The sequence below is a fragment of the Fundulus heteroclitus genome, chromosome 13, assembly GCF_011125445.2.
Source record: "Fundulus heteroclitus isolate FHET01 chromosome 13, MU-UCD_Fhet_4.1, whole genome shotgun sequence".
NCBI classification, from domain to species: domain Eukaryota; kingdom Metazoa; phylum Chordata; class Actinopteri; order Cyprinodontiformes; family Fundulidae; genus Fundulus; species Fundulus heteroclitus.
The window spans coordinates 38945571-38955262 of NC_046373.1; the positions used below are offsets into that span (position 1 = coordinate 38945571).

Here is a 9692-nt window from a genome sequence, read left to right on the forward strand (position 1 = left end):
AAATTAAACATTTATCAGCTTTATTAGTTTGACTCTTTATTAGAGTTTTTATTATTTTTGTAATATCATAGTTTTTGTTGTTACTTCCATCCAGGGGCGGTTCTAGACCAAATTTACCAGGGGGGCCAAGGTGGGGCCAGTGTTTTTTCACAGGGGCACAGAACATAAAAATTTAAAAACAATAAAATGGTTAACTGTGTAACTGTGTAATGATATTAAGTGAGCCACTTGTGGCTCTGGAACTGCAGGTTTCAGACCCCTGATCTAGCAGTTGAAAACTTTGCCCCCTGCTCAATACGGCTAAAGCTAAAGGTAACACATTTTAAGTTGTAAATTATTTTTTGAGTAAAGCTTGGCAAAAAATAACATTGGTCAAAGTGACCAATCAGTTATGGTTTCTTTGCCATTGCCAATAATTATGAGAAGTTTATTTAACATCATGCTTTTAGTACAGGGGCCATAACAGGGGCCAGGGCCATTTCTACAGGGGCATGGGCCCCTGTTGGCCCCTGTCTAGAACCGCCCCTGCTTCCATCTGTATGTTTTTAAAAACCTTTCATGTCAGAGACGACCAAGGTTCCTATGCGGTTCTGGGAAGTTTGAACAATTATGGATTATCTTTATTAAACGGATCACGAGGCAGAAAAAATAAAGTGTTGACAACCAGTTAATGCAGAAATAAAGAGCTTTAAGCTAACCTCCTTTCTATCACATGTGGTGGAGTTAGAGAGCATCTAAAACCTGCAGCACAGTGATCTCTGACGAACAAACTCCAAGGTTTACTGAGAGCAGCCGGGTGATGACCCGTCCCCAAACCCAGGAGGGTTATCGGTTTGTTGCACCACCCGAGGTTTGGTGCTGAAGCAACGCGCTGCTGCAGACTGGAAGCGTATCCAGTTTCTCAGCCTGCGGTTCACCTGCAGTTCGCTGGTTTATTCCCATCCTGAGTGGAGAAACAAGGGAGCAGGAGAAATGTGGGGCAGGCTGCAAAATGCAAAGTCTAAATACGGGATCCTGCAGGACCGTGGAGATTCCCGACGTGTGCGCACTGGCAGGACATGGATGGAAACCATGGATGCAGGAAAACAGCTGCAGAGTTTCACAACCATTAATCATGGTAACGGGAGGAATAAAAACGGCTCCATGTGGGGTTTAACTGTGGAACTAGTTCAGTTCAGACTGAATCTGGATTAATTAAGGTTCATTTCAGTACTTCTAGAACTCAGTTCACAGCCTGAGGTTGAACCAACACATCATTAAATCAGTTTTCCTGAACTAAACTACAGCTGAACAAATCCTGATTCTTCATAAAGGCCTGGGTCAGAATATTCTCCCACTACAGGGTGTTCTGGTTTCTACAGCAGGATTTAAATGTGTTTGCATCTTAATTCAGGAAGATCCTCATAAATGTCACATATTCCTGTTACTGCTGTCAGGAAGCAAAACCAGCCAGAAATCCAACATCAATCACCGTCTCTACCAGAGAAGAACTTCCTGAACACATCTGGGTCAAAAGATGTTCTGTTTTATTAGGTCTATTAGCATGTTTGACGGTAAAGGACTATTTAAACAAGTGTTTAAATCTTTATTTGATTAAAAAGTGTCACTAAATCTATTTCCAGAGATTTGGTGGAGCGCACCAGTTTGAAGGCTTGGGCCGTAAATTTGTAGGAATAAAATGAAAGTGAGGGTGACAGGTAGGCGTTATTTTTATTATGGAGGAAAACACTGATGTGTGTAACAACCTCACCTCACGCTGTGCACACGGCAGACTCACACTTCTTGGCGTTTAAGGGAAAAAATAGCAACTGATGTTTCCAGAATAAGCCGCACGTCATTCCTGTTCCTGGGTTAAAAACTAAAACTCTGACCGGTCAGACAATAAATGCGAAGCTGAACTTAGAGATGATTCTGCCGTGCAGCAGGATGGAGTCACCTGGTTGTTGCTTGGAGACGGTGAAAGCATTTCCTGATTGGTCCTTTTGACGATATTCATTTTTTTCACAGGTTTTTATAACTTTAAGGATTCATGTTCATATGCATGAAATAATATCTATGATGCAGCTTCACAGTTTTGACCAGGCAGCTTTAAACAGTCCTTCCAGGTTAGTTCCTCACAGTTAAATCCAACACTTGCAGGAGTTCCTGGGAACACGGGCCTCGCTCTGAGCATCACACCAAGCTGTGAATAAAAAAAAAAAATCTCTGCTGAACTGGAAGATTGCCTCAGCTGTTACCGGGCATCTGATCTGGTTATGAAAGGCGATCTTTTGTCTCTTTGTTGCACATTCCTGAGATATTTCCTGCAACTCTTTGGCCCATTTCTAAAACTGTCTGTCAGCCTCATGACGCTGCAGCTGCACCGGCGCTCTGCCACGGCCCGCTTTCTGGGATCCGGCTAGATTACAGGGAACCCAGCGCAGAAACGCGGAGCAGCAGTTCAGTAAAAACATCTCCCTCCTTCTCCTTCCTGCAATAAACGAAAATAAGAGTAGTCGTTCTGCTCATTTCCATGTGAACGTTATCTCTCTCTGCAGCAGCAGGGACCCCCATCCCACTGAGCCCATGTCATCTTATTCTTGTTTTCAAGCTTTATCTCCAAGATAAAAACCGGGCTATCTTGGCTTGTTTAGGGTTTAAACCATAGTTTGTCAAACATAATATTATATGTTAGAAGAGAATGATTTAAAGAGAAAGTTTTCACAACACAGCAGTCAAAGTTTCTCTGGATGATTAGAAGCCGGTGGAACGGCTGAGGAAGAGTAACACCGTGTTTTATTAACCGGTGATGCACTGATCACCATTTTATGGCTGATTTCTGATCTCCTGCTTCTTCTTGTTTTTTTTTTTTTTTAAAGATTTGACCTCCAAATACTTATTTTAACAACCAAAACATAAAAAGATATGATTCAACATATATATTTTTTAGCATTCCTGCAGGAAGTGATCATTAAAGATTGATTTCAGGAGCAAAGGTGACGGTCAAAGAGATTGATGCTATATTAGTGGTACTATTATGTTAAAATAAAATAATTACAGTCAGCTGTTATATTTTAAAATGTATATAGCATCCTAGAGAGTAGCTAGAGCAGCTTTGTGAAGCGCCGTTTCTTCATGAAGATGCAGATCTGTACTTTAACTCTGAGATGTCCAAAGGGAGCGCAGCATGTTGCATGCACAGGGAGAAAGCAGCAGGATCAAACATTAACTTTGATGGATTTCATTTAAACTTCCCGTTATCTGCTAAAAGTGTCGCTCTCTCTCGCTGTCTTGCAGCCCGAAGGAATCAGTGGCTCAGCTCGACATGTTGTAGAAAACAGATTCATTTAAAATCTTAGATCTCAGATCTCTGCTTCATCTGAGTTCATCTTAGCTGACAGAGAAAACAATGAAAGTTTTTCTCTCCTCAGTGACGGAGTCCACACCGGACAGCGTTGTGCCACATGGTCGCCTTTCTGGGCCGATAGGGTTGGAAATCGTCTGATTCTGGTCGCCAGCCAGATTCTCAGTCCATTTTTAATATGAACAGCGCAGCACGGTGGTGGAGGGCTGAAGATCTGGGCTTGTTTTGGTGCCTAAGGACCTGGGCGGACCCGCAGTAACCGACTGGACCCATCTGTCCACCAGCTGAGGTCCAAACTGGGTCATCTACAGGACAATCATCTCAATGGCTGAAAAAGGTGTTGCAATGGGTCAGTCAAAGTCCAGACCACAACCCAAACTGTCTGCAGGGCTCTTAAAAGCAGCAGAGTACATGGACAAGGGACAGAAGCCCGGTCCAAACAGAGGGGGAGTTCATTTGGTCGTTATTTCACAGCTCCGTGGTTTTACCTTTTCTTCCCTTCCTCCACCACGATTTCTGTAAATATCCACCTCTGTCATCCAGTTCCTCTCTGTTTGGACCGGCTCACGTTTCCTGAAAGGAGCGTTGGCGACAAAGTCCAGCAGGCAGCCAGAAAAATATGAGCTTTAGTTGCATTGTTTGTCTGTGTTTATACGAATGTCTGTCTTAGGCTAAGAGGTGCCAGAGAACGGCTTTGGGCCTGTAATCAAGCAGACTCAGACTCTGAGTGTTTACTCTCGCTGCTGCTGCTGCTGTATCGCTCCGTCACCTCAGACTCTCAGCTCCTCGGCCGCATGTGCAGCTCTGATAGTGTCGCTCTGCCCCGCCACGAAATAATACGCCGTCTTCCTCCATTCTCCGCCGCTATCTGTGCGAAACTAAACAAGATTGTGTTGCACCTGCAGCTGAGATGACGAAGCTGTTCCCAAACAAAACTCAAAGTCTGTCAACAGCGAGGGACGGAGAGGGAAACCAACCCAAACACTCAGGGAGATTATGGTAGTCAGATGTGAACTTCAGCCTATACTGATGTGTCACTCAGGACGGCAGTGGGCAGGGTTATTACGTAAGACGCTGGAATATGGAATATATTCCTCTGTTTCTAAGTGAAAAGACACTTTTTGTGCCCAATACTGTCTAACTCTGCCCTTTATTCACAAAGTAAATAGCACCAATGACACACCAGCTATGTTTACATCCATTTATCTTATGGATTTTTGAGAAAACTTTTAAAAATATCACAAAGAGGAACAAAAAAGAAAATGCGAATTAGGCGTGTTTCCATCTCCTGGTTTTGAGAGAATTAACCCGGCAAAGTGTAATTTCGTCAGAAGTTTACGCAGCGCTGTGATGAACAGGACGTGGAGGTTGCTAACTAGCATGGAGCGCGTCTAAAAAAAAAAAGAAGTGAGGTTTTCAGGAATGTGTCGCTATCGAGTAAACTGTAATTATTTTGTCAGCTCGCAATGGCAAAGTTACAGGCTGTCCGGAGACGTCGCGAAATAAATGCAATGCATTATGGGAAGAAGTCAACTGATGAAACGGATGATCAGTTCGCTATCATCGTTGTTTGTTTGAACATATTTACACACACACACACACATATATATATATATATATATATATATATACACATACATACATACATACATACATACATACATATATATACATACATATATATATATACACACATACATACATACATACATACTGAACATATATATATATATATATGTGTGTGTGTATACATCCTTATATACTTGTTTATCACACAACCATAGAGTATGATAATAATAACAATAATAATAGTAATAATAACAATAATAATAATGTTAGTTATAATTATATCATCAGTAACATCAATAAAATACTTTCTTTCAGTAACTGTCATCATTTAATATTGTTCAATATTGACAATATTTGCAATATTCAAACAACCACAACCAAAACATCAATAGTAACAGTAAAATGTTAATAATGTTTTCATAATATGATAATGTTAAAATCATTATTCATCTCTTCCTTCAGGTCTGAGGGTAAATGTCAGGGAGGCCATTTCAGAAACTTGCTTTCAGCCTTCTCTTCTGCAGTTTTTGGGTGAAGTTTTAGTTCTGCATCTTTATTATTTCATGCACAGAATCACTGGCTGCAACACGAACAAAGCATGATGCTGCCACCACCGTGCTTTACGGTAGTTTAAGTGTTTTTAGTTTTAAAATCCTCACCTTGACTCCTCCAAACCAACTTCTTGTGTTTGTCTCCAAACAGCTCAGTCTGATCAGACTCTCTACAGAAGTTCTGCTCGTTTATGTGAGCAGCTGCAGTTCTCAGTCCTCAGCTGCTTTGTGCTGAGGTGAATGGTCCGGTCATACATTACGGCACGACTCCAGGGCTCTTCAACGCCCCACGCCCCCTTTATGAGGGCTATTAGGGACCCATTCAGGCCTCCATGACCCTTCCTTCTGAGGGGTGACAACACAACAGATCTGACCAAACCAGCCTGTGCTTTTCTGTCTGGTCCAGTTTGACTTTAACAAAACACCAAGAGAGGAATTCAAACCATTAGTTAACCTGGCAGCGGGCTCTGAGGTCTCCTATGGGGGAAAGTCTGGTTGCACATGAGAAGGTTCGGTTCAATCAACTTTCTTTCACCAAATCAAAACAGTTCAGCATCCTCCACAGGAATGCTCCTGGATATTTTACTGTTCCCGATCGGCCAGTCCTTTACCGCAGATAAGAAGGTGGTTTAAGCATCTGGTAGTTATGATAAAAATGTCTGTTTTTTTTGACCAGGTGACAGAAATCAGCCTCGTCCAGGTGGTGCAGCTGCAGCATCTGCACCCTGACAGCTGGCTCAGCCCGCAGATGATGACCTCTGACTGCATAATCTGTGACTCGCTGACATGACCGAAGATCTGACAAACGAAGCGCTGCTTATCACTCAAACTGTTTCTGTTTGGACCTGCAGTGACAGGAAGATGTACACAAAGCTTGTCTGGTGGTTGTAATAAAGTTCAGGATGAAAGGAGCACATGCTCCGCTATCGCTGTCACTTTCTGCACCAAAATACGATAACGAGCCAAAATAAACTCACTTCTCGTTCCATAATAATCGGGTCGTTTCCGTCGATGTTGTGTACACAATGAGCATCTATTTTCAGCAGGATATCAGCATGCAAATATAAAACAACACCGTGACAATCCTTAAAGCTGCCGCTCCCATCAGAGGGCTTCTCTGCTAACATTTTAAATCCCTGAATTTCTGTCTCATAAAAATAATCCAGCACCTCTCCATGGAGGCTGATTCTACACAGATCACACGTCTAATAATTCCTGGAAAGAAACTTACACCTGACCAAGTATTCCAGTGTTTAGCAGCGTTTTTAGACCCTGGTCCTCAGGGCGCCCTGCTGCAGCCAGTTGTGGTAGAGAAGCCAAAAACTGTCCTCCTGTCAGATAAGCAGCACTTCTACATGGTTTTACTGAAGTAAAAGTAAAAAGTAGCCAGCCAAGTAATCACTCAAGTAAGAGTAAAAGAGTAAAAAGGTATTTGGTAAGAAGGATACTCGAGTACTGAGTCACTAATCATAACAGCTGATGATGTAAAAATGTAAAATTATTTAATCTGACAGACTAAAATACAAGGTTATGTGCAAATTCTGGTATTTTAAACACAAAATAAACACTTTTCTAAATATTATTTTTTCTTCAGCATAAAACTTGAAAGGAAAATTATATCAGCTAATGGTATGTTAGAAGTATTACTGTTTACTGTATGATTCTGAACTCAGAGGGACCTTTGATCATTAAACCTTTATTTGATCAATAAACTTTTATTTGATCATTAAACCTTTATTTGTACAGTTATTCTCATTGAGACACGCGTTCTCCTTTACAAGAGAGACCTGTTAGACGTCATCTGCTCTCCTAAAAGTTATGAACTAGAAAGTTTTAGCAAAAAATTAAAGGTTGCAACATCAGCAACTGCCTGAAACTCCAACATTTCCACCTTGTTCTTTAGGAATTAGTAACACACGAATGAACCAAGTGTCCAAACTCAAACCCCTTCATGGTTGTTCTTTAAGTTGTTAGAAGTGGGAGGACTGAATCCCACAGAGCTCTGACCAGAGAAGAAGAATTGATTATCCCGGGTCACCTGGGGCGGCCATGATGGATTAGCATCAGAACTTGATATCAGTGTGAAATGACAGCTTGGATGTGAAATCTGGATGCAGATTGAACAGAAAAGCTCCCATCTCAGTACTGGACACACTGGAAGACGCTAGAAATGTTTGGATTTCTACATTTTATGTGTTTAATAAGGAAACTTGTCTAGATTCTGGAGTTAGACTCCAAATACAGGAGAAGCACAACGCGTAAAAACTTTTAATTAAAAAAAGAAAAAATAACAAAAGCTACTTACATGAGGAGGCGAAAACAGGCAGAAACCTGGACAGATGTGGCATAAAAGGAAGCAGAATAAAAGTGCGTTCCATTTATCCTCAGTAGTCGGGATTCTTGACGGATAATTTAATTGGAACGTCGGTAAAGTCGGGAAAACAGGTTAGACCTGACTTCTGTATTCATGATGGCCGCTGCTCGCTGCAACATTGAGTAAAACTTCACATTTCTACTGTTTGTAGCAGCTCTCTGTGATTTTTGTAACATTTAGTCAGTCGTACCGGTGCGGCCTTTCAGTGTTGATCAGACGGGATGCTTCAGCTCCGTTTATATGCTCAAAATAGCGTTAATTACATTGTTATTGTTTTAACAACATCGGGAGCGTCCATGTTTTTTTCCCACTGGAAACTAGCGGAGACGTAATCTGCGACTCGTTAGTTCTGATCTCCGAGGTAAAAGGACTGCGCCATAATCCCGCAGAGACAATGGTAACAGCAGGTGAGCTGCAGGAGTGATAACGAGCCACGCATGTGGAAAACAGGAGAGACACGAGGAAACAGGCGTGAAACTGATTGGAAGTACAAGAGAACCCAAATAAAATAAAATATCAGAATTTAAAAAAAATCCAGATTTTTTTTTTAATCACTGGAATAAAACTGTGAAACTAGACAATAGTTTGATAAGTGGACTAAAGAAGGCTAAACTTAAAGATTAAACGGCAAAGAAAAAGTCCAAACAAGCAACAACAAAAAAAGCTAAAAAACCCTAAAGAAGATACGGAGATCCAAACAGAGCTGGCTCGAGGTCATGAGAATATTATTTCCCCCCACTTTTGATATATTTTGGAGGAACTAGGACACTTCTCTGCAATGTAACTTAAACTTTTTTTTACTTTTTATGTGTTTTCTCCAATGCAATCTCAGAAATAAAAACTAAAGTAGCATCAAGGAGAGCTGAGATATTTGCTGCGGCACCTAATTATAGATTCACTTAGAGCAGGATTCCCCAGCCCCACCTGTACAGGTAACTGAAGTTATCCAGCTTGTTTAACTGGTCATAAATAGCAGCTTTACATTTAACTTCGACTCCAGTTCAGACGCTCTGTAATTATTTTCCTCTGCTTTAAAATAAAAAAAAATTAACCAGCTTTAAAGAAGAACTGAAAGAATTAAGCAATAATTTAGCTTGTCTTCATAAACTGGAGTTTTTAACTCACCTGCATAGATAAACCCGGTTCTGTCTAGCCTCTGCTGGGACATCATCATCCTGGTCTTCTCGAGCGTTCCTGGGACTCCAGTCGTCCTGAAGCTCCTCCACCTCTGCTGGCGTCCTGCTGAACATCTGGCCTCACAGGAACCACACCATCTGAAACGGCCTAATTGGAAATGCAGCTTCAGACAAAGTGGAACTGGCTTAGGCTGCTGGAGGACATCAGGGTCTATTTCTCTCACTCTGCTGAGTTCTCCTACTGCTCTCCAATCTGCATTGTTTGTTGTTATTTAAACTTTTTGTTCTCTGTCATTTTTCTCTTCATAGAAGGTACACCTGGTCTGGCGTCCTGTTAGCTGTGACATCATCAGGGGAGGCAGATCATCCTCTATTACCATCTAACATAGAAAGTACTCCTGGGTCAATGTGAGCTTCTGTGCTTTCTGTGTCTCTGCTCTGTCTTCTCTAAGCCCCAGTGGGTGGAGGCAGATGAGCGTTCACACTGAGCCTGGTTCTGGTTCTGCTGGAGGTTCTCCTCCCTGTTAAAGGGGAGTTTTCCTCTCCACTGTCGCTTCATGCATGCTCAGTATGAGGGATTGCTGCAAAGCCATCAACAATGCAGACGACTGTCCACTGTGGCTCTACGCTCTTTCAGGAGGAGTGAATGCTGCTTGGAGAGACTTGATGCAACCTGCTGGGTTTCCTTAGAGAGGAAACTTTCTCACCAACCTGGAGGA

The 9692-nt window shown here is 41.8% G+C and overlaps 1 long non-coding RNA gene across 1 annotated transcript; it reads right to left on the bottom strand.

Moving 5' to 3' along the window:
- Positions 1-2893: 2893 nt before the first annotated feature.
- Positions 2894-9066, bottom strand: LOC110367985. Its single transcript, XR_004932439.1, has 3 exons — positions 8963-9066; positions 3832-3916; positions 2894-3671 (listed from the first exon to the last, which is right to left on the bottom strand). It is a non-coding gene; the product is annotated as an uncharacterized LOC110367985 (long non-coding RNA).
- Positions 9067-9692: the final 626 nt, after the last annotated feature.